Below are 24,248 nucleotides of genomic sequence, written 5' to 3' on the forward strand. Positions count from 1 at the left end.
AATGTAGATACATTATCCTCCTCATCTAGATAACGTAGATACATTATAATCGTCATTTAGAAAGCGTAGATACATTATCCATGCCATCTGGATAACCTAGATACATTATCCCCTACATTTGGATAATGTAGATACATTATCCTCGTCGTCTGGATAATGTAGATATATTATCCTCGTCATCTGGATAATGTAGATACATTATCAACGTCATCTAGAAAGCGTAGATACAGTATCCATGCCATCTGGTTAACGTAGATACATTATCCTCGTCATCTGGATTATATAGATATATTATCCTCGTCATCTCGATAATGTAGATACATTATCCACGTCATCTAGATAACGTAGATACATTATCCATGCAATTTGGATAACGTAGATTCGTTATCCTCTTCATTTGGATAATGTAGATAAATTATCCTCGTCATGTAGATAACGTAGATACATTATCCATGCCATCTGGATAACCTAGATACATTATCCCCTTCATTTGGATAATGTAGATACATTATCCTCGTCATCTGGATAATGTAGATATATTATCCTCGTCATCTGGATAATGTAGATACATTATCCATGTCATCTGGATAACGTAGATACATTATCAACGTCATCTCGATAACGTAGATACATTATCCACGTCATCTAGAAAGCGTAGAACGTTATCCATGACATCTATATAACGTAGATACATTATCCACGTCATCTGGATAACGTAGATACATTATCCACGTCATCTGGATAAGATAGATAGATTATCCACGTCATCTGGATAACGTAGATACATTATCCATGTCATCTGGATAACGTAGATACATTATCAACGTCATCTCGATAACGTAGATACATTATCCACGTCATCTAGAAAGCGTAGAACGTTATCCATGACATCTGGATAATGTAGATACATTATCTACGTCATCTAGATAACGTAGACACATTGTCCTCTTCATCTGGATAATGTAGATACATTATCCTCGTCATCTGGATAGTGTAAATACGTTATCCACGTCATCTATATAACCTAGATACATTATCCACATCATCTAGAAAGCGTAGATACATTATCCATGCTATCTGAATAAGGTAGGTGCATTATCCATGCCATCTAGATAACGTAGATACACTATTCACGTCATCTAGAAAGCGTAGATGCATTATCCTCATCATCTGTATAATGTAGATAAGTCATTTGGATAATGTAGATACGTTATCCAATTATTATGTTGATAATCTAGATAATTTCTTCCCCTCCAGTCTTATCCGACCCTCTCCACAATATAAATCCAAAGCTTATCTGACAACCCCCCGAAGCTAGTGTGTGTATTTCGGTTTGTGCATGGCTTATGCCGTTCAAGTCCTTCCACTATTCATGCCTGTGTGTGTCCTGTCTCCTGGTAAGATATGTGTATTGGAGGAGGGTTTTTTCCCACTGCTGCTTAACTGCTCCACTCAAATGTTGGCGGCAATGATTGTTACACTTTCATTATCCTTACCACCTCCCACCCCTTAGATCAGGACTTCAGCTACCTAGCCATCTTTGTTAAACGTGGCTAGGCTATAAACGTTTCTCTTAAGATCTGTGTGTGTGCAAGTTGAGACATATATTCGTTCATTCATTTTACCAAGGCAGTCCGTCCGTCAGTCAGCCAGTCATTCTCTCCGTCAGTTTTTATTTCCATCCATCTATCCAGGCATCCATCCAGCCAGCCTGCCAGCCAGCCATCGTTGTCGCCAGCATCTGCTGCAAAAACAACTTCATCATTGCCGTCATTACCTTCCATGGTTATGGTTGTTGTGCGGCGTCCATCATCCTCGGCATCAGTATCAGCAACATCATCAGTTCCATTGTTGATAACTTCTGCTGGCTGGCTGGCTGAATGACTGGCTGACTCGATGCCACTACTTTGTTGCTGCTGTTATTGTTGTTGTCGGAAAACGATTTTTGTTTTCGAGATACGAAAAACGAAGAAAACGGGAAATGGGAGGAGGAGGAGTAGGAGAAGGAGGTTGATGATAATGAAGATATTGTGTTGTAGTTAATGGCTCATGTGGTGTTCTTGGTGTTGTTGTTACTGCTGTTGCAACTGGTGGTGTTAATTTTCACATTGTTGTTGTTGTTGTTGCTTTTATTTTTGTTTCAGTTGCTTGCTGTCATTTACAATTTCTGTATTGAAATTCAGTTTTCAGTATTTGTGCCGCATTGTCAAGTACTTGGAAGCTTTTCCAAGTGATTTCCCATAGTCGTCCTGGAGCTTCTTTGGGCACAACGTTTCGCCTGATTGAGGGTCTACTAGCTCCAACCACTCCCAGGCTCTCTGCTGTTCATTTGCCAGGCCATGGAGCTGTCGAATAAGGCTTTCTCGGCACCGGAATATTGGCAAAATGTTAGTTCTCTGTACCCTCCTGCTGCAACCCCTTGGTTGCTTTGCCCACAAGCTCACTACAGTCATCTACTTTGATCCATTCATAATGGAAAACACTGGCCATGAGCGTGTTGTTTATCCATGCCGCCTCTTCTCTTCTATCCTCTAAGGTAGATGGATGGCATACAGATATATTGCTAGGCAAGCAATCAGCCAGTCAGTCAGCCCACCTTTGTTTCCATGAGGACACCAAAGAGGACGTTAGTTGACTATTAGAGCCGCACACGTACATTCAATTCATACCAAAAGGCAGTCATCCATCCATTCAGTCCAGCTACTATTCCCTCTAACCAAACTGCAGCACAGCACAGCTAGGCCAGGCAACGAGCCTGTCTGCTTGCCGGCCTGCCAACCAACCAAGCAACCATCCAAAACCTATACAAGCTGACTCGTCGTCAGTCACACACGTAAATGTTTGCTTGCCCGCCTCTCTGTCGGACTCTTGGCGGTCTGTCTGTTCGTTGGTTCGTTTATCCAAAGAATGGAGAACGTTTTGTGTGTGGTGTCATTTTGTGCGAACTCTATTGCTCGATTTGTGTGTCGCTTTGTCGACATCGTGTTCATGTCAGTCAGAACACTCGGTCTGCACACACACACACAAACTTACAAATGTGTGTGCGAGTGTTTCTGTGGTTTCAACAGTCTATATAGTGGGGAGACCGGCTAAGGCTTTGGGATGTTTCGAAAAAGCATTTTGCTCGTTTGTACGTTCATTCGTTAACACGCATACATACACACACACACTCACTCACACAAAAATACCATGTGGCGGCGCGTGTTAAAACTCCAAACGAAATATTCTGGAGCATGAGGGCTTTTTACAGTATCCCGTCGGAAAATTGAGTTTGGATGTTATGTGAATAACATAGATACTTTATCCATGTGATGTGGATAAATTAGATACATTATCTATTTCGTTTCGACAACGTAGATACATCATATGAATGACGACCATAGATTATGCATGACTTATAATCGTAGATAAATTATCCATGTCAGCTGGATAAGGGAGATATATTATCCACGACGTCTAGATGTAATAGGTACATTATCCACACATACTGGGTAACGTAGATAAATTGTGAACGATATTTGAAGGACGTAGATACCCCATCAGTAGAACGAAGATGCATTATCCTTTTATTTGGGAAACATATATGACACCTGTGGAACATAAATGGGTCTTCAACTTTATTTGGATAATAAAGATGCATTCTCGACGTTATTTAGATAACCTAGATACATTCTCGACGTCATTTGGTTAACGTAGATACATTCTCGACATAATTTAAAGAACTTAGATACATCTTAGATACATCTTTTCTATCATTTGGATAATGTAGATACATTATCCTCTTCTTTTGGATAACCTAGATACATTCTCGACGTTATTTAGATAACGTAGATACATACTCGAAGTCATTTAAAGACTTAGATAAATTTTCCATGACATTTGGGGATCTCAGATACATATTTCATATCATTTGGATAATGCAGATACATTATCCTCGTCATTTACGGAACATAGATACATTATCCATGCCAGCTGAAGAACGTAGATAAATTATCCACGACTTTGGGGGATCTAAGATATATTTGTTCATATCAGTTGGATAATGTAGATACATTATTGATGACATTCAGACAAAGTATCTACATCTTTGAAGTCATTTAATTACATTATCCACGTTATTTGGCGATCTTAGATACATTTTTTGTATCATTTGGATAATGTAGATGCATTTTCGACCACGTTTAGACAACGTAGATACATCCGAAGAACGTAGATGCATTTTCAAGCCGTTAACATAACACAGATACATTTTCCACACATTCTAGTTAACGTAAATACGTTCTACTCGTCATCTGGAAAACGTAGATACAATATCCAAGTAATCTAGAGAACGTAGATACATTATCCACCCAATCTGGATAGCGTAGATACATTTTCCACGTCATTTGAAGAATGTAGATACGTTTTCTACTTCATTTAGATAACGTTGATGTATTATCACGTCATTTTGCTAACGTAGATACTTTTTCCACGTCATCTGAAAAACATAGATACATTATCAAAATCAATTTGATAACGTAGATACATTATTCGTGGCATTTGAATAATGTGAATACTCTTCCTACGACATCTGAAAAATGTAGATACTTTTTTTAAGCCATTGACATAACATATATACATTTTCCACATATTCTGGTTAATGTGTATACGTTCTACTCGTCATCTTAAATAATCTAGAGAATGTAGATACATAATCCACGTAATATACTTGATATAGATACGTTTCCACGTCATTTGGTGGGGCATAGATACATTCCCCACTTCATCTGAAGAACGTAGATACATTATCCACGCAATCTTAATAACGTAGATACATTTTCAAACCAATGAAATGACGTAGATACATTTCTTTCGATATCTTGAGAACGTAGATAGAGTATCCATGCTATTTTAATAACGTAGATACATTTTTCAAACCAATGAAATAACGTAGATACATTTCTCTCGACATCTTAAGCACGTAGATACATTTTCCACGCAATCTGATTAATGTAGATACGCTTGTAACTTCATCTGGAGAATGTAGATACAAATTTAAAGCCATTGACAAAACGTAGATACATTGTTTTTGTTAACTAGATATTGAATATACACATTCCATGTCATTTAAAGCATATAGATACATTCTCTAGGCAATATCCATAGCGTAGATACATTTTGCACGTTATCTGGAGTCCCTAAATACATTATCCCTGTCATCTGAATAACGTAGATACATATCTTCGACATATTGAGAACGTGAATACAATACCCAAGTAATCTTGTTAACGTAGATACGTTTTTTCAAGTCATCTGAAGAATGTAGTTACATTTTGCAAATCGCCCACTAAACTTTAATACATTTTCAATGCAATCTGGATTGCGTAGATACATTTTTCATGGTATTTGGTCTGTCTAGATACATTTACTATAGTATCTGGGTTGTGTATATACATTTTCCATGGTATCTGGATTGCATAATTACATTTGCCATGGTAACTGGATTGTGTTAATACATTTTCGATGGTATCTGGATTGCGTAGATACATTTTCCATGGTATCTGGGGAACTTAGATACCTTCTCCATGTTATCTGGAGAGCGTAGATACATTATCCGTAGATACATTTTTCAAATCAATGAAATGACGTAGATACATTTCCCTCGATATCTTGAGAACGTAGATACATTTTCCTCGATAGGTTTCTAATGTGATCTGGAGAATGTAGATACATATTTTAAGCCATTGACATAACGTAGATAAATTGTTTGCGGATACATTTTGCGTAGATACATTTTCCATAGTATCTGGATTGCGTGGATACATTTTTCATGGTATCTGAATTACGTAGATCAATTTTCCATGGTATCTGGATTGCGTAGATACATTTTCCATGGTATCTGGATTGCGTAGATACATTTTTCTTGGTATCTGGATTGCGTAGATACATTTTTCTTGGTATCTGGATTGCGTAGATACATTTTCCATGGTATCTGGATTGCGTAGATACATTTTTCTTGGTATCTGGATTGCGTAGATACATTTTCCATGGTATCTGGATTGCGTAGATACATTTTCCATAGTATCTGGATTGCGTAGATACATTTTCCATGGTATCTGGATTGCGTGGATACATTTTCCATAGTATCTGGATTGCGTAGATACATTTTCCATGGTATTTGCATTGCGTAGATACATTTTTAATTGTATCTGGGGAACCTAGATACATTCTCCATGTTATCTGGAGAGCCTAGATACATTATCCCCACCATCTCAATGAGGTAGATACATACAAACCAATGAAATAACGTAGATACATTTCCCTCGATATCTTGAGAACGTAGATACTTTTTCCACGCAATCTCATTAATCTAGATACGTTTCTAACATCATCTGGAGAATGTAGATACATATTTTAAGCCATTGACATAACGGAGATACATTGTTTTCGACATCTAGATATTGTAGATATATATTCCATGTCATTTAGATCATATAGATACATTCCATAAGTCATTGAAAGAACATAGATACATTATTTACGTTCTACTTCTGTTAGATAACGTAGATACATGTTATGAATTTTTAAAAAGTCTTGCCTACTTTTAGGCGTTCTGTTCTCTTATACTTTTCACCTTTCACTGTTAACATGTGTGTGTGTGATTCTAACTGTCTGTCTGCTCGCCTGCCAACAAGCTGTAATGGTAGAAACACATTCATACACACACACACACATACAACCACGAAACAACAATAATTTAGGCACCGGAACACTGATGGTAGCTGGGCAGCCAGGCAAACTCGACGACAATCATTCAAACCAACAGTCACCAGCAGCAGCAAGCAATGGCAGGCTAAGGCAACGACAAATAAGCATAGTCAGGCAGACAGGCAGGCCTGTATTAAGCAAAAAGCCAGCCAGCCAGCCAGGAGAATCAACAACAACAACAAAAATAACAGCAGTAGCAATCACATTGACAGGCAGCAGGCAATCAGCCTGGCTGGCTGGTTGGCTGGCAATAACAACATTTAGACATACTGACGTATGTATGCATGGATGTGTGTGAGTTGGAATATACGAGCCAAACGCTTGAACGAAATAAAATGTGAATGGTTGGGAACAAAATATACAAACCGACAGACAGACATACATACATGCACACGCACAAACACATACACACACACACACATGGTGAAATATTTTCGCATTTGGACTCTGCTGGTTTGATTTTGCCATAAAGAATAGAAGAACGAACCCGACACACACCGGCAACAACAAAAGCAAGAACAACAACAATGACAATCCTCACTCTGATGACTGGCTGGGCTGGCTATGGCTTTTGAATTCGTTTTTGGGCTGTTGCTGGCTGCTGCTGCTGTTATTATAGCCAGCCTGGCCAGGCTGCAGAGCACAGCACATCACACAGGCGGCCATGGCACCACAAAACGCTCTGTGGCAGTAAATATTCTACACACATTGCTGCAGAAAGAACCAAATGACAGACCAGGCACACACACAGTTACAAACATACACACATCCATCGATGTAGCAGCAATTCATCCATCCATTCAAGCAACAACCATCCTGGCTGGCTGGCTTGCTGGCTGGGGCCCATCCAGGCCCACCACCAAGCAGGCAAGCACTTCATCGTCATAGCCAACCAGCCAGCCAGCCATCATCATCATCAACGTTGTAGTCGTCACCATCACCTCTGAGCTCTCCCATGGATGGCAGTGGCTGGTTGGCTGGCATTCATACAGAAAATGCTCGCATAGCCTGGCCTGGCATGCCAGCCAGAACAACAACCAAATGAGAAACGTAAAAAGCGTTTTATACGGCTGGCGTTTTTTCGTTGTTGGTTTTGTTGTTATATTTTTGTGTATTGCTGCTGCGGCTGGCTTCTGTGTGGCTCTTGCCTGCCTTTGGATTTGTTGTTGCTGTTGGCTGGCTGGTTGGCTCTGGTTAGTTGGTGTTTTTTGGGGGGCTTTTTCCTCCTGTGTCGTTGCCGTTGTGGCGTTGTGCTATGCGCTTCGCAATGCTTTGCTGAATTTTCAATTTCAGTTCAGTTCAGTTGTAAGCTGACTGCAATCAGCGTTGGAAGTGAAATAATTCTTGAATTTTGTGCTCGTCGTCATCGTTGTCGTCTTGTCTGTCACAGTGTCATCATTGACACCACCTCATAATCATAATCAGCTGGTGACGTTTGTGTGTGTGTGTGTTCGGGTTTTAGCGCCTTTTAGCGGATTCCAGTGGTGACAAAGGGGTGAAGATCGGTGTGGTCCCCTTCCGTACCACCCTCCCCCTCAACACTCTTCGGTGTTTTGCAATAAAAAAAACACGTGTGTGATTAGACTAAAAATCTGATTAACAATAAGAAAAAAAATAACAATAACAACGACATTTTTTGTTTCTTTGGCAAAAAAGCCGTACAAAGAAGAGTTTTTAAAAATATTTTTTTAAAAAAAAAATTGTAGTGGAAATTTAAAAAAAAAAATTGTGAAAAAGACGAAGAAATGGAAATACCGGTTAAATTTGAGCTTCAAAAAATTGTCTAAATATCAAAACATTTACAAATCAATTACTGTCGAAGTTCGAATTCTTCATTGAATCCACAGCCAGAAAGGCGAAAAGATAAACAGAAACGAAACCTCAATACCGGGTAATTTGAATTTACAAAAATAATGAATGAAAACGATGTATAAATTTTCAAAACATTCAAAAATCGCGTTGAAACGAAGTTACTACCCATTCCTGCAATAACTCAACCAAACAGAAATAAAAACAGATATAAAACCTAAAGGAAAATACCTAATTTGAATTTTGAAAACCAAGTGTTTGAATCAATTTTAAAAACAATTACAAGACGAGCTATTCCTCAGCTGGGTACTGAGTCAGTAGATGGAGTAACTACAGAAAGTAAACCCAATATTGAGTCGAAAATGATTGAATAAAAAACAGAATTCAAAATATTTGCAAATTTCACAGAACCAAAGTTACCACCTCATTGTGGCAGCCGAAAAGGGCAAAAAATTGATAAATAAAGAGTAACAAAATCTAAATACCAGGTAATATAAATAGACAAATTATTGAATAAAAATATAACTTCGTCAAATCATTTATAAATCCAGTAGAATCAAAGTTACCGCTCAACGCTACACCGACTTGGCCAAAATGACAAAAAAGGCAGAATTCACTTAAACTATGGAGATACGAAAATGAGAAAAAAACTTCAAATGAGTCTTTTTCAATTTTGTTTAGGAATAATTAAAAAAAAAATAGAAATGAGTCTTTTTCAATTTTCTTTAGGAATAATTAAAAAAAATTAAAAACTTATGTGGAATGGGGTTTTTCGAATAATGACAAAAAATTGACTAAAAAAAAATTGACACAGTGGCATCAAACTTACCTTTCATCGATAGGCTTGAAGATGATATTCAATTTCTTTCGTTGAAAAATGTTTTTTATTTCTGGAGTGCTTTAATTTTTCTTTTGAAAATATTTTTTAAAAAAGTCCTCCAAAAGTATTCAAGATTTTTTTAATCTTTTCATTAATTCACAAATTTAAAAAAAAATCTCGTTCGCATTCAAATTTGCATCATCATACAAATAAATGCAAAAAAAAAAAAAAAATTAAAAAATTATAAATAAAAAATTATAAAATAAATCAAACGCAGTGTCATCAAAGGGGAGTACCTTTCATCGATAGAATTACCGATGATATTAAATATCTTTGGCTATAAATATTTTAGATTTCTGTTCTGCTTCATTTATTTTTTTGAAAATATTTGAAAAAAAGCCCCCAAAAGTATGCACGACTTTTTTTTAAAAACCTATTGGGAATGATATTTTTGTTTTCATTCAAATTTCTCTAGTCATACAAAACACAGTGGCATCAAAGGGGGCAACTTTCATCGATAGGCTTACCGATGATATTCGCTGTAAATTTTTGAGAATTTTTGGAGTATTTTTTTAATTTTTAGAAAAAATAATTTAAAAAGCCCCTAAAAGTATGCAAGATTTTTTCAATTTTTTTTTTTTTCAATAATTCAAAAATTTACAAACATTTGGAGGAAGATATTTTTCTTTCGCATTCAAATAAATATAAAAAAATGAAAAAAAAAAAATAAATAAATAAATTGACTCAAATCCAGTGTCATCAAAGGGGAGTACCTTTCATCGATAGACTTACCGATGATATTCAATATCTTTGGGTGTAAATATTTGAGATTTTGAGATATATGAGAGCTATATTTATTTTTTTGAAAATATTTAAAAAAACCCAAATGTATGCAAATTTTTTTAATTTTTTTTCTTTAATTCAAAAATTTAAAAATCTAATGAGAATGATATTTTTGTTCGCATTCAAATTTCTCCAGTCATACGAAAACATGCACTTAATAGCGAATATTTAAAAACATACAAATTTACTAAAACACAGTGGCATCAATTTATCCCCCATTTATCGATAGACTTAATGATGATATCCAATCTCTTTCGCTGTCAATTTTTTGAGATTTCTGGAGTTTTGAAAATATTTTAAAAAAAGCCACCAAAAGTATGCAAGTTTTTTGTTGAAAAAAAAAATTACTTCCCCCAATATTTTTTTTTGAAATTTACTTCCAAAAAAGTGTGATTTTGGTCTTTAATATACGAAAATGATTGGGAAAAAACTTCAAATGAGTTTTTTTGAATAATACAAAAATTCAAAAACATATTTGGAATGGTGTTGGTTTGTTCGCATTCAAATTTGAATGACATCATAGGGGATACCTTTCATCGAAAGGCTTACCGTTGATATTCAATCTTTTTCGTTGTAAAATTTTGAGATTTCTAGAATGTTTTAATTCTTTGAAAATATTTGAAAATGTCTCCCAAAAGTATGCAAGATTTTTTATTTAAAAATGTAATGTAAGCAATATTTATTTTTTGAAAGTTACTTCAAAAAAGTATAAATTTGGTCTTTAGGTTTTACTATTTTGAGTAAAAGAATGCGGGACATTCGTTGTCAGTTTTCTTTTATCCATTTTTCATTATAACCCCAAAGTATGCAATACATTTTTTGAAATTTACTTCCAAAAAGTATGCGTTGGTCTTCAGGTTTTAAATTTTTTCCGAAAATCTGTCTTGGAGATTCGTTGTGATTTCTTTTATCTATTTCTCAGAAATACTTAAAACAAAATCCCTAAAAGTGTGCAACATATACATTTTTAAAATATACCTCAAATGAAATATACTTCCAGAAAGGTACCCGGGTGATTTCTTGGATTATATATTGTTTTTAAAATTATCCAAAAAGGTGCAGCACATGTTCTTTGTAAAAATACTCCAAGAAATATACTTTCACAAAATGTGCTACATTCGTACATGATATGCTTTAAATGTTTGGCATAATTTTTTAATATTTTTAATTTTTCATAAAACTTTGCAACACAAGATGTAGAACATTTCCGTAGACTCCGGTCGTTTGTATAAAAACTCTGTGTATGCGTATGATATGCAATTCATGAAATCACTCATACTTTTAGGAAGTGCTGTATACGTGAGGTCCATTCGTTTTAATATTTTTCCATTTTTTTAATGGTATAAAGATTTTTTTATAAATGTCATCTAATAACGTGGAGCACATTTTGTTTGTAAATAAATCCCAAAAGTATGCAACATTAATTTGAAATTTACTTTCCAAAAATATGCAGGAATCCTTGGCTGTAGAATTTTATGACTGTCTTTAAATGTTGGCATCATTTTAATATATTTTTTTATTTTTCCTAAAATTATGCAACATCAGATGTATGCCACATCTTCGTGAAAGTTACGTCACATAACAGATTCGTTAATTGTCTAATGTATGATTTGCTTTAAATCCATTATCCATTATTTTTCAAAATATTGTTACAAAATTGTCTAAAAATATGCAACATTTTTATATTCGAATTTATGTAACATATGTAATAGGGTATGTCAGAGTATCATTTAAATTTATATAACAAAAACATTTTTAGGCAAAATTTTTATGCATAAATTTAGGCAACGTATTTTCAAATTCGATATAGATTACAAAATATTTAAAAGGTATTCAACATCTTTGCTTAACAATTTTTAAAAATTTAATTTATTTGATTAAAATATCTTTTAAGAAAAGATCCTTGAAAATATGTAACCAGTTCACTAGGATGGGAGTTTTTAAAAATGAAAAATATCAATTGATACAGCAGATATTCCCCAATAAAAATTGAAAAATATTTTTAAAGTTTAGATATTTATTTAAATGTATATAAACAATGGAACTTAAAGGAGGCAACAAAAGAAAAGCATGCAACACCGAAAATTATGGTTCTGAAGGCATTTCAAGAGAGAGAGAGAGAGAGAGAGCGAAATAAGAGTTGGTGGAAGCACTCATAAAAAATGAAATTTATAAAAACTGGGGGGATCCATGTCGTTTTGCACTCCACAGTTGGATGGAGGATTATTTAGACCTTTGTAATCCTCATGAAAGTTTTCGATCATTTATGGGTCGAACAGAAACCACTTTTAAAACCTTATTTATTCATTTTTGTGGAATACTAAGTAGGTCATGGTCATTTTATTTTTAAATATATTTTTAAGGTTTTATCTAAGCCGTCGTCTAAGCATATACTTTTTAGCCGGATCTAAGCATATACTTTTTAGGTTTTATTTATGGTCAAGGATTTTTAAAAATATGCTTTCAGGGTTGATTTGTGGCAGTTGATTAACAAAAGCATGTAAAAAAGTAGTAAGTTCGACCAGGCCGAACTTTGAATACCCTCCACCATTTGGAACTAATTTGGATATTTTCAAAATAAATAAATAAAAAAAAAAATAATAAAAAATAGAATCCGTTAAACATTCTGTTAAGATCATCAAAATACCGAATATAGGGAGATACCGATATTTAGGAGCCATACCAAGACCTGAAGCTACATAGACAATTTGCTATCATAGACTGTAGTACTTATTAGGAACTTCAAATACGAAATTTTAAACAATTCTGATAGATAATGTCGCTAAAATCATCAAAATACCGAATACACGCTGTAGACATTTAATATTTTCATGTTTTTTTTAAGAAAACTAGTAGATATTTCTTAATTTTACTTAAGAAGTTGATTTTGTTTAAAAATATTTTTAAGGTAATATTTTTGACCTTGAATTTAAAAAAATATCCCCTCAGGACTTCAATAAAAAAAAAATTTTTAGAAATATTTTTTTCATTTAATATCGGGATTTTTTTTTACATTACAATTCGTTTATATTTTTTTTAAATACCATGATTCATTAGTTTTCAAAGACAAGGAATTTTAATTATTTTCATCCTAAAAGTATGCAACATATTTTTAACTTAACTTATGAGTATTCAGCAAATGGTCTTCCCAATGCTCTGTTTTTTTCTCTTTTAATTAAAACTCGGTTTTTGTTGTTGAGAGAAGCGAAGTGTCTCTATCAATTAATCCAATGCCCATGATATTTCGGCTTGAAACCCACTGCGGCGTACTCTGGCCAAATTAACACCATTCAGGTGCAAACAAAAAACGTTTGCTGTTGCTTTTTTTTCGGTCATTATTTTTTTATTATTGATTATATATTATTATACGTTTTAACTCAACACCTACCCCTCACCCTTTCTTACTTATCCTCTCTACAATTGACCATGTTTTTCTTTGGCCAATTCTCACCCCCCTCTGTTGATGAAGTTTTCTTATTTCACGTTATGCCTACCGGCCTGGCTTACTGATTGCCTGCCTGCCTGCCCGTCCAGACGCCTGTCCCAATGCCCACCGCCAGCTCAACCCCTCTTCCATTCGTTCCTTCATATCTGAATCGCCTCTGTTCCCTGTTAATGCCACATTTGTTGTAGCATTTAATGATCCTTCATTGCTCTCCCACCAGAAACGAACGGCAGTAGCAGCAGCAAAATAACAAGCATTAAGCTTTGCCTCACCACCACCCCCACACCAAACCAAGAGGCTCGCACTCGCACACACACACAGACACATAAGAAAAACCAATCATCAGCCTGGCTAGCAGGCATCACACGCTAGCTTTTCCCGATACTGTCGATGCCAGTGGTGGGGGGTGGTACACCGGTGACTGGGTGGTTTTCCAATAATACTATTAGTACATGTGTACTCTGTAGGGAACTTATTTATGTGTGTGTATGAATGTGTGTACGAGTGTGTGAGTGACAGTTGTTGCTTTATTTTCTGCTGCTGCTGGCTGTTTGGCTGGCTCTGTGGCTGTTTCAAAAAAGCCCCCTCTCACCACATTCTGTGTGTTCGTTCTATAGTCTGTTGTTGTTGTCAATTTTGCTGAATGTGCGAATAGGTAAAGCAAAGCATTCTGCATTCATTGTCGGTACGACTGACTGTTTGTCTGTCTATCGGTCTCTCATCGTTGCCTACCTAGATTCTGGCAGTTGTTCTTGCTTTTTTACCCGACAATTCATTTTTGGCACCACAAAACCCATCGCCTGGACATTTGGTGGGAGCGATCAGATGGTGATTTTGCTGCTGCTACTCTCCAAGTTCCCCCCGCCCACCACATACGCAATTTTTAGAGCTTAGCAGTGAGTCACCTTGTTTTGTATGTTATTCAGAGGACGTAGATGGGATTTGACAAGCTACTGCACCAAAGATAGCTCTCGTGCAGATGTACTGTACAAAATATGATCGTTATGGGCAGCTACTGTAACAGAGATTGCTTCTCTGAACATCTACAGTAGAGTAGATGGTTCTTCTGGACATCTATTAAAATTGGAGATGGCTATTTTAAACATTTACTCTATTCAAGTTGATTCCTTTTGGTGTCTACTGTGTAGTAGAAGGTTTTTTTACATCTATGGTAACATTTTTTTACATCTACGGATTTGTAGGTGTCTCTTGTGGGCATATATTGTATAGTAGATTACTTTTGTTTGCATCTACGGGCTTATAGATGGCTCTTATGATGGTCTATAGTGTAGAAGATGGAGCATTTTCCACAGGGTGTGTAGATGACCCCACCATCAGCTACTATTATGTAGATGTCTCTTGTGGACATCTGTGGTATTGTAGATGTATCTTTTGTACGTCTGTGTTATTGTAGATGAAAAAAATAAATAGTAGATTACCTTTTTTTCGCATCTACGGGTCTATAGATGGCTCTTCTGATTGCCTATAGTGTAGAAGATGAAGCATTTTGCTATCTACGGGTGTGTAGATGACTCCAAGGCCATCTACTATTCTACTATGATGTAGATGACATTTTTTCACATCTACGGTTGTAGATGGCTCTTCTACAGTCTACAGATGACTCCACGGCATTGCAGACGTATCTTCTACTTCATCTACTATGCTGTAGATGAAATTTTTTCACATCTACAGTTTTGTAGATGCTTCTTCTGACGGTGTACAGTGTAGAAGATGGAACATTTTTACATCTACGGATTGGTAGATGACTCCACGGTATTGTAGACGTACCTTCTATTTCATCTACTATGATGTAGATAACATTTTTTCACATCTATGGAATTGTAGAAGGATTTTGTGGGTTCCTACGGCATTGTGAATGACTCTTATGAACATCTACGGTGTAGAAGATGGATCATTTTCACATCTACGAGTGTGTAGATGACTCCACGGCCATCTACTATGATATAGATGACATATATTTCACATCTACTGGCTTGTAGATGACTCTTTTGAAGGTCTAGAGTGTAGAAGATGGATAATTTTTACATCTACTGGCCTATAGATGGCTCTTCTGAAGGTCTACAGTGTAGAAGATGGGAAATTTTAACATCTACGGGTGTGTAGATGCCTCCACGGTATTGTAGACCTATCTCCTATTACATCTACTATAGTGTAGATGACATTTTTTCACATCTACGGATTTTTAGAAGGATCTTGTGGGTTTCTACGGCATTGTGAATGACTCTTATGAACATCTACAGTGAAGAAGATGGATCATTTTCACATCTACGAGTTTGTAGATGAAATTTTTTCACATCTACTGGCCTGTAGATTGCCCTTCTGAAGGTCTACAGTCTGGAAGTTGGATCATTTTTCACATCTACTGGCCTGTAGATGGCTCTTCTGAAGGTCTACAGTATAGAAGATGAAACATTTACACATCTACGGGTGCCTACATGACTCCACGGTATTGTAGACGTATTTTCTACTGCATCTACTATGGAGTAGATAACATTTTTTCACATCTACGGAATTGTAGAAGGATCTTGTGGGCTTCTACGGCATTGTGAATTGCTCTTATAAACATCTACAGTGTAGATTATGGATCATTTTCACATCTACGAGTGTGTAGATGACTCCACAGTCATCTACTATGGCTTTTTTTCACATCTACAGGCCTATATATGTTTCTTCCGAAGGTCTAGAGTGTAGAAGATGGATAATTTTTACATCTACAAGTGTGTCTATGACTCCACGGTATTGTAGACGTACCTTCTACTTCGTATACTATCGTGTAGATTAATTTTTTTCACATCTACGGATTTGTAGAAGGGTCTTGTGGCCTTCTACGGCATTGTGAATGACTCTTATGAGCATCTACAGCGTAGAAGATGGATAATTGTTGCATCTACGAGTGTGTAGATGACTCCACATCCATCTACTATGATGTGGATGTTATTTTTCACATCTACTGGCCTGTAGATGGCTCTTCTGATGGTCTACAGTGTAGAAGAAGGATCATTTTCACATCTACTGGCCTGTAGATGGCTCTTCTGAACATCTACAGTGTAGAAGATGGATAATTGTCACATCTACGAGTGTGTAGATGACTCCACAGCCATCTACTACGATGTGGATGACATTTTTTCACATCTACGGGCTTGTATACGGCTCTTCTAAAGGTCTAGAGTGTAGAAGACGGATCATTTTTCCCATCTACTGGCCTGTAGATGGCTCTTCTGAAGGTCTAGAGTGTAGAAGATGGATATTTTTTACATCTACGAGTGTGTGTATGACTCCTCGGTATTGTAGACGTATTTTCTACTACAGCTTCTCTGGTGTAGATGACATTTTTTTCACATCTACGGATTTGTAGAAGGGTCTTGTGGGTTTCAACGACATTGTGAATGACCCTTATGAACATCTACAGTGTAGAAGATGGATAATTTTCACATCTACGAGTCTGTAGATGACCCCACAGCCATCTACTATGATGTAGATGAAATGTTTTCACATCTACGGGCTTGTATATGACTGTTCTGATGGTCTACAGTGTAGAAGAAGAATAACTTTTCACATCTACGGGGGTGTAGATGACTCCACGGTATTGTAGACCTATCTTCTTTTACATCTACTCTGGTGTAGATGACATTTTTTCACATCTACGAATTTGTATAAGGATCTTGTGGGTTTCTACGGCATTGTAAATGACTCTTATGAACATCTACAGTGTAGAAGATGGAGCATTTTTACATCTTCGAGTGGGTGGATGACTCCACGGCCATCTACTATGATTTTGATGACATTTCTTTCATATCTACTGGCTTGTAGATGACTCTTTTCAAGGTCTAGAGTGTAGAAGATGGAGCATTTCACATTTACGAGTGTGTATATGACTTCACGCTATCGGGACGTACCTTCTATTACACCTACTGTGATGTAGATAACATTTTTTCACATCTATGGAATTGTAGAAGGATTTTGTGGGTTCCTACGGCATTGTGAATGACTTTTATGAACATCTACAGTGTAGACGATGGAGCATTTTTACATCTACGAGTGGGTGGATGACTCCACGGCCATCTACTATGATGTAGATGACATTTCTTTCACATCTACTGGCTTGTAGATGACTCTTTTGAAGGTCTAGAGTGTAGAAGATGGATAATTTTTACATCTACGGATGTCTAGATGACTTCACGGTATTGTAGACGCATCTTCTATTACACCTACAATGGTGTAGATGACATTTTTGCACATCTACTGGCTTGTAGATGGCTCTTAAGGTCTACAGTGTAGAAGAAGGATCATTTTTCACATCTACTGGCCTGTAGATGGCTCTTCTGAAACATTTACACATCTACGGATGTGTAGATGACTCCACGGTATTGTAGACGTATTTTCTACTACATCTACAATGGTGTAGATGCATTTTTTTCACATCTACAGATTTGTAAAAGCTTCTACGACATTGTGAATGGCTCTTATGAACATCTACGGTGCAGTAGATGAAGCATATATGCATCTATGGTCTTGCATATGTACCTTATGGACATCTACGCCAACATAGAGGATACTTATGAGCATCAACAGTGTTGTAATGAACATCTACTCCACAGTAGATGCCACATATGTCCACCTACTGGAGAGTATATGGTTAAAATGGAAATCTACTGCATACAATATACACTTAGAACACTGTCCACAATTGCTCACTGGAGTTTTGTTTTTGGCCCAAGCACTGAAGAAACAAAAATCCGCAACAACAACAATGTGTGACTGTTGCTGGCGCTGCGTACATTTTTAAAAGCATTGCTCTGCTGTATGAATGAGCCAGACTGATGACTGAATAGTTTGTCAAAGGAACACACAGGTGGGGGGGATGGTTAATGGCAAAGAGGAAGCAGTCTTTGGCCATTGCTGCTTCATCACTGAGTTTGTCAGTCAGCAGTCAGGGCACCATTACCATGGTGGCCATGCAAGTGGTGCTAGCTAGCTTGCTGGCTGGCTGGCTGGCTTGATGGTTTAGTTAGTTTGTTCTATGGGGTTATAGCTTTATATACCCACATGGAGATGATGGGGGCCATACATATATACAAACGTTTATATATGTATGTACTTGTGTGGAAAGTACACACATGACGAGCCGAATGATTCCGGCTACATACATACAGCACACACCCTGGACATGGCAATCATCCTCATCGTCATCAGCATTGGCAAATGCCAGTTATAGCTGGCGAGTGAGGGCTTCTTTTTTCTGCTTCTTTCATTCTTCAGTTCGGTGTGTTCGTGTGTGCTGCGGTGCGAATGAATTTCAATGCTTGGCCGGCCTGTCGGTTGGTCGGTCGATCTAGGCACACACTCTTTGTTGTACAGGCAGGCAGGCAGCCAGCCACAAGCACAGGCCAGTCAGCCGGGCAGGCAGGCCGGTTCTAGTTGTGTGTTGCAAATTGCGTCAGGAATTTCACAAGTTGAGTGGTATACCACTCAACCAACCGATTCAGTAGTTTTGTAGAAATGGCAAAACCTCATCAGCGCCAAGTTGAACAGCAAAGCAAAAAATGGCCAGAACAGAGCACCACCAACATCAGTGCAGAACAATGAAAAGCTGGGGCAAGCCAGCCAGGGTAACCAGAGCTATTTCATGGCATTGATGATGTTGTTGATTCCAAAGGCTTGGCTGGCTGGCTGACTGGCTGGCAAGTTTGTCAAGAGCTCCCCAAAATGAAAGGCTGGGGATTTTCGAAGTGGGGTAACTACTCCATAAGAACTGGTGACGAAAGAGCAGCTAGTCATCCATGGAACCAGGAGGGGATCCGCTATAACACAATCATCAACAACATCATCATCATCCACATCACCGTCAGCAACTTGGGTGTTGGTTCTTTTGGCTTTGATACAACAATCATCTATGAAAAACACCAGCCCCACCTCCTCCAACCCTCCAGCCCCAATCGACCACACATCCAGCTCCAATGCACAACATGACCGGAAGGGTAGGGAAAAAAAGGAAAATTACTTTCATTTCATGGAATGAATATCTGCTCGGAAAACAGTCAACACGGCAGCCAAGCAGGTCGACCACCAGCCGGTCGCTCACTCACTTGGTGTTGCCAACGCCTTGGCCCATTCAAAGCGTCATTTGTTTTGCTTCCTTTTTTTTCTTGTTTTTGCTCGTCCAAATGCCGGCCAGTCTTTCAATTGGCAGGCAGTCAGACAGCCCAGGTCTTTCGGTCCCCATGATATTGTCACAAATTCCCCCTTGGAGGGCACAACATGAAATTCTACAGCAACGTCAGCACAAGCCACCCAACAAGCGTGTAAGAACCAAATGCCGCAGTGATGTAATTCAAATTAAATTTTCGTTTTCAACAAAAATTGAATTATTAAGACCAAGAAGATGAAGAGACCAGCATAAGGGGGAGGGAGGGCGAGAGAGAGAGTCAATGTGGCCAAAATAAAAATGCAAAAAAAAAAAACGACAAAGAATTTGGACTCGCTAATTGAGATTGGCAGAAAACGTGTTAAGGGGGAGGTGGTGGACCAATGGGGAGGTGGTGGACCAGGGGACATTTTGGTGGAGAAAAACGAAAAATAATCAACACAGATGCAAATAGAGGTAATCTACTGCAGAGTAGATGCTCACCAGGGTCATCTACAATGCAGTAGATGCCTGTTGGAGTCGTCGGATACGTCGTTGATATCCATATTGGTAATCTATAGACTCGTAGATGTCCACAGGGGTATCTGCTACACTGTAGATGTTCACAAATTGTGGTATCTCTGTAGTAGATGACCATAAGATCTCGAATAGGAACAGATTCAATATAGTAGAAGTCGCAAAAACAGCATCTACTACACTGTAGACGACCAAAAAATGCAGTAGATGTCCAAGAAAATTTATCTGCTACCCAGTAGATGACCAACAAATGTTTCTACTCTGCAGAAGTTTCCAATAGGTGTTCTTAAATTCATTGTAGATGATCTACGAACTCATCTACGAATGAATAGATGACTTAACATTCATTTACTATCCAGTAGATGTTTAAAAACGTAGTTTTCTGCAAAAATATGGACGACCATCTACTACACAGTAGCTGTCCATAATATTCATCTACGGCACTATATGTGTCTACAAAATCCATCTACGAGACAATTGATGACTGATAATCCATCAACTAAACCGTAGTCGTTGATAAGCGTCATCGAATATCCAGTAGATGCCAAAGCGGCCTATCTACAACACAATAGATATCTAAAGACTTCATCTACTGGGTAGTAGATGTCCAAATATAGTTGGTATAACACAAGATATGTAATTTTGAGTCAAAATCCGCATAGTATATCTCCATAAGTTCCATCTACAAAGCAGCAGATATCCAAAAAATCCATCTACAAAGCAGTAGATGATTCAAAAATTCATCTACGACACAATGGATGGCTGAAGATCCCATATATAAAAAAGAGTTGTCTTGAAACCTCACATAAAACCTGGTAGATGCCTATGGAACCCTTCTACAATACAATAGATGTAAAAAGTCAATTTTCTATGCTGTAGATGCCCAAAAATGGCATTTACTTCAAAGTAGATGACCGAAAAATCCATCTACCAGAAAATAGATTCTTGGAAAATACATGTATTATATAATAGCTCAATATAAGTGTCATCCAATGTCCAGGAGATGCCAAAAGAATCCATCTACAACACTATAGATGCCTTAAGTGTTCATCTACTGTGTAGTAGAAAAATGAAATTTACTTCACAGTAGATGTCATTTCCAGCCAAAATCCGCACAGTAGATGCCCATAAGTCCCATCTACAAGGCAGTAGATGTCCAAAAATTCCGTCTACGAGACCATAAGCGTCATCAATTAACTATTAGATACCTAGAGAACCTCTATAAGACGATAGGAGTCCAGTAACTGTCATTTCGGGCCAAAATCCGCACAATAGGTGCCCATAAGTCCCATCTACAAGACAGTAGATGTCCAAAAATTCCGTCTACAAGACCATAAGCGTCATCAAATACTTGACACATGCTTGGAGAATCTCTCTACAATACAATAGATGTCCCAGTAGTCCATCAGTAACTGTCATTTCGAGTAAAATCCACACAGTAGATGCTCAATTGTTCCATCTACAAAGCAATAGAAGTCCAAAAAATCCGTCTACGAGACCTAGTAGATGCCTAGAGGACCCCTCTACAGAAAGTTGTCTATCAGTAACTGTCATTTCGGGCCGCAATCTGCGCAGTAGATGCCCATAAGTCACATCTACAAAGCAGTACATGTCCAAAAAATCCATCTACGAGACCATAAGTATCGTCAAATACCTAGTAGATGCCTAGAGGACCCCTCGACAACAAGTAGTCCATCAGTAACTGCCATTTCGGGCCGAAATCCGCGCAGTAGATACTCAATAGTTGCATCTACAAATCAGTAGATATCCATAAAATCCGTCTACGAGGCAATAAGCGTCATCAGTTAACTAGTAGATGCCTAGAGAACCTCTCTACAACATAATAGTCCACCAGTAACTATCATTTCGAGTAAAATCCGCACAGTAGATGCTCAATAGTTCCATCTACAAAACAATAGATGTCCAAAAAATCCGTCTACGAGACAATAAGCGTCATCAAATAACTAGTAGATGCCTGGAGAACCTCCCTACAAGACAATAGGTGTCCTAATAGTCCACAAATAACTGTCATTTCGGGCCAAAATCGCACAGTTGATGGCCATAAGTCCTATCTACATAGCAGTAGATGACCAAAAATAAGAGTATTTAAATAGCTAGTAGATGCCTAGAGAACTACTCTACAACACAATAGATGTCCAAGTAGTCCACTAGAAACTATCATTTCGAATAAAATCCACACAGTAGATGCTCAACAGTTCCATCTACAAGGCAGTAGATGTCCAAAAAATCCGTCTACGTGACAATAAGAGCCAAAAATTACCTAGTAGATGCCTAGAGAACCTCTCTACAACACAATTGATGTCCCAGTAATCCATCAATAACTCTCATTTCGGGCCGAAATCCGCACAATAAATGCCCATAAGTCCTATCTACAAATCAGTAGATATCCATAAAATCTGTCTACGAGACCATGAGCGTCATCAAATACCTAGTAGATGCCTAGAGGACCCCTCTAGAACAAGTAGTCCATCTGTAACTGTTATTTCGGGCCGAAATCCACGCAGTAGATGCCCATAAGTCCCATCTACAAGGCAGTAGATGTCCAAAAAATCCATCTACGAGGCAATAAGCGTCATCAGTTAATCAATAGATGCCTAGAGAACCTCTATAAGAAAACAGGTGTCCAAATAGTCCACCAGTAACAAGAAACCAGTAGTTGCCCATAAGTCCCATCTACAAAGCAGTAGATGTCCAAAAAATACGTCTACTAGACCATAAGCGTAATCAAATACCTAGTAGATGCCTAGCGGACCTCTCTACAACAAGTTGTCCATCAGTAACTCTCATTTCGGTACGAAATCCGCGCAGTAGATGCCCATAAGTCCCATCTACAAAGCAATAGATGTTCGAAAAATCCGTCTACGAGACAATAGGAGTCATCAACTACCTAGTAGATGCCTAGCGAACCTCTATAAGACAATAGGTGTCCAAATAGTCCACCAGTAACTGGTAACCAGTAGATGCCCATAAGTCCCATCTACAAGGCAGTAGATGTCCAAAAAATCCGTATACGAGACCATGAGCGTCATCAAATACCTAGTAGATGCCTAGAGGACCCCTCTACAGCAAGTTGTCCATCAGTAACTGTCATTTTGGGCCAAAATCCGCACAGTAGATGTCCATAAGTCCCATCTACAACAGCAGTATATGTCCAAAATATCGTCTACGATAAGCGTCATCAAATACCTAGCAGATGCTTCGAGAATCTCTCTACAATACGATAGATGTCCAAGTAACTATCATTTCGAGTAAAATCCGCACAGTAGATACTCTATAGTTCCATATACAAAGCAATAGATGTCCACAAAATCCGTCAGCGTCATCAAATACCTAGTAGATGCCTAGAGGACCCCTCGACAACAAGTAGTCCATAAGTCACTGTCATTTCGGGCCGAAATCCGCTCAGTAGATGTCCATAAGTCCCATCTACAAAGAAGTAGACGTCCAAAAAATCCATCTACAAGACAATAAATGTCTGAAAATTCCACGTATTAAACAAAAGCTGTCATCAAATACCTAATCGATGCCTAGAGAACCTCCCTACAATACATAGATGTCCAAATAGTCCACCTATTATGCTGTAGAAACATATGAGGGTCCTCATATCTACTGTAGATGTTCTAAAGAGTCATACTTGCTCAGTAGATGGGTTAAGACCAATCTACCATACAAGATATTTAAAAAAATCCGTCTACTAGAAAATGGATGACGAAAATCTATCGGGTGATCGGTAGATATCCAAAAACTTTTTGTACAGTACTTACCTAGGCTCACACCTTCTTCTGTACAGTATCCATAGCCATTGAAACCTTAAGTATAGACCACTCCACCACATGCTAATTTTCACCATATCGATTTATGTTCGCAGTCATCTCCCGCCC

The 24,248-nt window shown here is 37.6% G+C and overlaps 2 protein-coding genes across 2 annotated transcripts in view; both read left to right on the forward strand.

The window, feature by feature from the left end:
* Positions 1-24,248, forward strand: part of LOC101894631 (CTP synthase) — a 61,207-nt gene that overhangs the window by 14,169 nt on the left and 22,790 nt on the right. The window lies entirely within an intron of this gene.
* The window catches only part of LOC101894954 (uncharacterized), a 33,242-nt gene continuing 17,862 nt past the window's right edge, over positions 8,869-24,248 (forward strand). Inside the window, exon 1 of the mRNA XM_059129432.1 lies at positions 8,869-9,044. The gene's annotated coding sequence lies outside the window, so the exon portion shown is untranslated. The remainder of the gene's footprint in view (positions 9,045-24,248) is intronic.

The sequence above is a fragment of the Musca domestica genome, unplaced genomic scaffold (genome assembly GCF_030504385.1).
Source record: "Musca domestica strain aabys unplaced genomic scaffold, Musca_domestica.polishedcontigs.V.1.1 61, whole genome shotgun sequence".
In the NCBI taxonomy this organism is placed as follows: Eukaryota; Metazoa; Arthropoda; class Insecta; order Diptera; family Muscidae; genus Musca; species Musca domestica.